A 5,775-nucleotide genomic window follows, 5' to 3' on the forward strand; every position below is an offset into this window, starting at 1 on the left:
AAAATCCGCAGTCACTTAGTTGCCGGTCCAGTACTTTTGTACATCGCTGATCGATCGGTGCAGGAATCAGACGAGTGCAATGCGTCCGTATCGCTTCTGTCTCTTATGATCATGATCGATGACTGATCGTGGTTACTTCATTGGCTCCCCACAACAAAAATGTTGGTACCACGATGGAATGTGGAAAATGTTTTCACCGTGGATAGTAGATAATCACGATCACGTTATCGAGGCTAATCAAATGATCTCCTTTCGGTTCGATCATGGTGGTTTTATGATCCTGACTCGAGTATCGGGGGCTTCTTTAAAGACACCCTATAAGCAGAAGAGCTCCCTATGTGCCAGGGGCCAGAATACGATGACAGTGTGCCATGCTCGTCGTAAGCGGCGAGTAAAAGGGGTCGTGCGACTATCGGCGTCGCGATCTTGCGCGATTAAAGTCGTGTGGATTCGAAAAGCGATATTTTCTCCGGGAAAATTAAGTAAGTAGCGTTCTCGATAGAAAACGGTGCCTTTACGTGGGTTTTACCGGATAAGTGACGCGTAAAGTGCATCGTGTGCGGTTATCTTATTTATACCCTGTGTGTACATCGAAGGGAAGGAAAACACGGGGCGGAGTGCGCGGTGAAATTGAAAGAAAAAAAGGAAAGGAGGGAAAGAAGAGAAGGAAGAAAATGTAAAAAAGAGACGTAATTACCGGGAAGAAGGTCGCCACGCGGCCCTTCTGGTGCCCCCTTTGCACGCTCAACGCCATGGCGTAAGTGTTTGTGTTTTGCAATTACCGCTTTCTGCTGGCCCACCCGAAATGAACTCCCGCGAGTAATTAACCTTCCTGGTGGTTTGCTTCGGCCACGTGCGAACGAGCTTGCTCTCCACTCGGTGGAAGCGCCTTCGGAAATTTTCAAATCCGTGATTCGCCACGTTGTAAATAGCAATGGGATGAAGCACGCCACGTATATAGCCATAAATACAAATTAACACAGCCGTCCCCTCGGGTCTATATGACCCGAAACTGATCTTATGCTTCGATAGATATTGTTAGAATATATATTAGTCATTAGATAATCATTATCTATGTATACTTTAATAATAATATCTATGAGCATATATAGATCTATTCTCTGTCTATTAACACGTTGACTGGCGCGTCACCCATATTTGGGTGACAGCAAAGTTTTTGATCTGACAGCATCAGTCACATTCGGACGATAGCAAAGTTTCCGGTCTGACCGCGTCACCCATATTCGGGTGACAGCAAAGTTTCTGATCCGACAGCATCAGCCATATTCGGGCGATGACAAAGTTTCCGGTCTGACCGCGTCACCCATATTCGGGTGACAGCAAAGTTTCTGATCCGACAGCATCAGCCATATTCGGGCGATGACAAAGTTTCCGGTCTGACCGCGTCACCCATATTCGGGTGACAGCAAAGTTTCTGATCCGACAGCATCAGCCATATTCGGGCGATGACAAAGTTTCCGGTCTGACCGCGTCACCCATATTCGGGTGACAGCAAAGTTTCTGATCCGACAGCATCAGCCATATTCGGGCGATGACAAAGTTTCCGGTCTGACCGCGTCACCCATATTCGGGTGACAGCAAAGTTTCTGATCCGACAGCATCAGCCATATTCGGTCTGATCCGACAGCATCAGCCATATTCGGGGCAAAGTTTCTGATCCGACAGCATCAGCCATATTCGGGCGATGACAAAGTTTCCGGTCTGACCGCGTCACCCATATTCGGGTGACAGCAAAGTTTCTGATCCGACAGCATCAGCCATATTCGGGCGATGACAAAGTTTCCGGTCTGACCGCGTCACCCATATTCGGGTGACAGCAAAGTTTCTGATCCGACAGCATCAGCCATATTCGGGCGATGACAAAGTTTCCGGTCTGACCGCGTCACCCATATTCGGGTGACAGCAAAGTTTCTGATCCGACAGCATCAGCCATATTCGGGCGATGACAAAGTTTCCGGTCTGACCGCGTCACCCATATTCGGGTGACAGCAAAGTTTCTGATCCGACAGCATCAGCCATATTCGGGCGATGACAAAGTTTCCGGTCTGACCGCGTCACCCATATTCGGGTGACAGCAAAGTTTCTGATCCGACAGCATCAGCCATATTCGGGCGATGACAAAGTTTCCGGTCTGACCGCGTCACCCATATTCGGGTGACAGCAAAGTTTCTGATCCGACAGCATCAGCCATATTCGGGCGATGACAAAGTTTCCGGTCTGACCGCGTCACCCATATTCGGGTGACAGCAAAGTTTCTGATCCGACAGCATCAGCCATATTCGGGCGATGACAAAGTTTCCGGTCTGACCGCGTCACCCATATTCGGGTGACAGCAAAGTTTCTGATCCGACAGCATCAGCCATATTCGGGCGATGACAAAGTTTCCGGTCTGACCGCGTCACCCATATTCGGGTGACAGCAAAGTTTCTGATCCGACAGCATCAGCCATATTCGGGCGATGACAAAGTTTCCGGTCTGACCGCGTCACCCATATTCGGGTGACAGCAAAGTTTCTGATCCGACAGCATCAGCCATATTCGGGCGATGACAAAGTTTCCGGTCTGACCGCGTCACCCATATTCGGGTGACGCTTATTTGACTACCTGCGAAGGATCGTCTATTAAGATATATATATAGGGCCAACCTAATAGTCACGAAGTATTTAATTTTATTATTCAACGTAGTTTCCGTACTTTTCGCGCACTGCATCATTCGTATGAAGAAATAATTGAAGAAGAGAGGATATCCGACGAGATACAAAGCGATGAGGACAACGGGGTAAAATCCAATATCCAACGATCGTCTGGTAGTTCGAACGCTATTCGGAAGAGTTTTGAAAAAATTTTCCATTATCGTTGAACAATGTTAGGAGCGAGGAAACGAAGAATCCTATATTTTTCTGAATCTGTCGGGGTATTTTTTATCTACTCGCGACGTACTTGAGCCCGTCGCTAGTCACGAAGCTTAACTTAATAAGGGATGGCTATTAAGATGTGTGGTTTGTCGCCGAAGATCTCGCGAGATTGAAAAATTGGCGGAACTCGGCAGGGTTAGGTCGCCTTTTTCATCGATCCTGTTAAATCTTATCGGAGGATCGCTGTGTGCAGGCGTTTTGGGTAACAAAGGTGTCATGATTTATGGAGGATTAAGGCACGTTCCCATCGATCAAAAAGGGGTCGCGGTAAGGTCGAGATGCGATCGTTTTAAAGTCCTTAGAGATAAAATCGCGATTATAGTCGCGGCTCCATTACGGCCACATCACGATAAAGTCAGCTCGTCGATGGGCATTATTAAGTGTCCTTAATTCGCGACGCAATAACATTTTCCCCAGAAACCACGTTCGCCAAAGCGAATACTAACATTTCCAGTACATTGGGTCAAGAGAAAAGGAAAGAAAAAAATTCCACATCTTAACGATTAATACAAGTAATTTTTGTTTTTATTTATTTTTTACTTCAACATTGAGTCGAGTGGTCATTCGTTGATCAGACTGCGTTTGCTATGTTTTCGTGTGTATAGCGTAGGAGAGGTCCTGCCATATCTCGTCTACCATCTTTCATAATTCGCGCACGTTGATAATTTTCTCCGCATTCGTCCCTTCCAAGTCTTCGTAATATTCGTAGACAAATATTTGCCCCGAGTATCGCAGATGTCTGCCCTCGCATGAAAGTTTAATTCGTAGCGCGACGCTAATAACCAAAAATTAACAAAAAAAGAAAAACGCGTACTCGTCATACTATTGCTGCGATCTACAAATTTTCCTTGGTGGACATACGAAAGAGGAAGAGATAAATTTTGGACGAGCTCGAATAGAAATGCAAAAATAACGGAAAAAAATCGATATCCATTGATGCACTCTCGACCAGAAAATCGCGAGAGTCGCGCGGATTGCCGATCGTGCGGCGAAATAATGCTTGCCACTAATGGGACGTTCTTGCGTGGAAACGTAGAATCGTGTCTTTGCGCATGCGCGTGTCCTTTGCTCTTACACGGACCCCGACAGCCGAGATTTATCGCGTCGATTCTTCGGTCGGTTTTCAGGCAAAATAGCGACACATTGTTCCGCGTCCACGTTGAAAAATCGCTCACTGCTCGATTTCTGCCTCGATTTTAATCAATTTTCGACCCTCTCGAGTTGCCATGCTAGGAAAACACGATTTTTCAAGAGCGTCGCTCTTCCGTTCGGGGGCTCAGGTGGCGTGCTAGCTTCGTTTACGTTTCTTTTTTTCCCCACCGATAGCGCTGCACAGAGATTTACAAGTGCCCTGTTTAACCCTTTTGTTCAGAATTGTTACGTTCTATTCATTTTCTCTTCTGTTGTACACGAGGATTTCTAGGTTAGGAACAAACGGACGAGTTAATCTCCTGAACATAACCTGCTTTTTTAAATCGACAGGCGAACTTCATTTTTATATTATTTGCAGATTTACCTTTCATTGATCGCGATTTATTATTTCTCTGCTCTTATTATAATTCCTCTTATCATTCGTCCATGTTCGTATAGCAGATTTTCATGGCAGTAACACCTGCGAGTAACGTGGCTTTTCTGATGCAAACCAGGTAATCGCACAAGTTCGTTGGTATGCAATTGGTCGTGTGTAGGTATCAATTATACGATGTTCCTGTTCATCAGAAACAGCTAGATACCTGTTATCCTAGTCACTTACTCCTAACACCCTTGAATTTCCCAAAATTGATGGTCTATGCCCATAGCTGTAGCAAAATATTTACTAGAGGATTAGTTGGAAAGTATTTGTTGTTTGACGACTGTATGTGCATAGGAGAACTTGTTCTGATAGCACAATCGTCAGGGGAACCCCTGGTGCGGTAATAATTGCACAAGTGCACACGCGACGATGACTGTAGCGGCTTGTTATTGCGGTTGCACGGTTTGACGCGATTCCGTTTGTTTATGGGTGTATGTAACCATTCTTCCTTCCGTGATAACTCGACCCTCCTGTCGATCCATTGATCTGACCGACGAATATATACGACTTTCTCACGCTTCTAGTTATCACGTCTGATGTTTAAAAAATCATAATTAGTAGGATAATTTTTTCTATTTTATTTACATAATATCATCGGGTAATTTCATTTTTGATTTGAGATCAATGGTCCAAATATGAATAATAACGTCCCTTAAAAAATTGGATATAATTTTTTGCCAAAAAGAATACCTTCGTAACCGCTGGTCGATAGCATTAATCCAGTAGATGCTATATTTACATCAGCGAACGTTTTCCTATTTCCGTTTTTCGGTTTTTGGGAGTTGATTAATTCGAAAAATAATTAAGGGAGAGAGCGGAGGATAGGAAGAACAAGAAGGGGTTGCACCTGTCTTTTTGCTTCTGTCGGACAACAAAAATCTAATTAAGTCGTCAAGAGACCGTGTCCCCGTTTGGGCTGGAATAAAAAGCGGGAAACAAATTTTCCACTGCCGGCTAGAAATTTTTTCCCGCCGGTCCGGTATTTAAATACAGAGGAATTCCCACGGAATTGTTCTTGCGAAAAACAAACGAATAAAGGGAACATCAACAATTACAACCGTGCTCCGCCGCTGGTGCTCGACAAACCCACCCATTTTACCTTTCCAAAAAAGAAGAACACGGAAAACCTACCAAACGACCAGAAAAAAAGAAGTAAAATCTTGCTAAGGGGAACAATAAAGTCATTAGTAAAAAAGTAGGGGACCGATCGTAGCGGCGCCACCCCCCTAATTGCAATTGCTTGGCTCGCTCACACAATCATTACCAC

The 5,775-nt window shown here is 45.0% G+C and overlaps 1 protein-coding gene across 2 annotated transcripts in view; it reads left to right on the plus strand.

The window, feature by feature from the left end:
- Nucleotides 1–5,775, plus strand: part of LOC100747447 — a 132,283-nt gene that overhangs the window by 54,650 nt on the left and 71,858 nt on the right. The gene's annotated exons all lie outside the window — the stretch shown is intronic.

Source organism: Bombus impatiens, unplaced genomic scaffold (genome assembly GCF_000188095.3).
Source record: "Bombus impatiens unplaced genomic scaffold, BIMP_2.2 scf_0320, whole genome shotgun sequence".
NCBI lineage: Eukaryota > Metazoa > Arthropoda > Insecta > Hymenoptera > Apidae > Bombus > Bombus impatiens.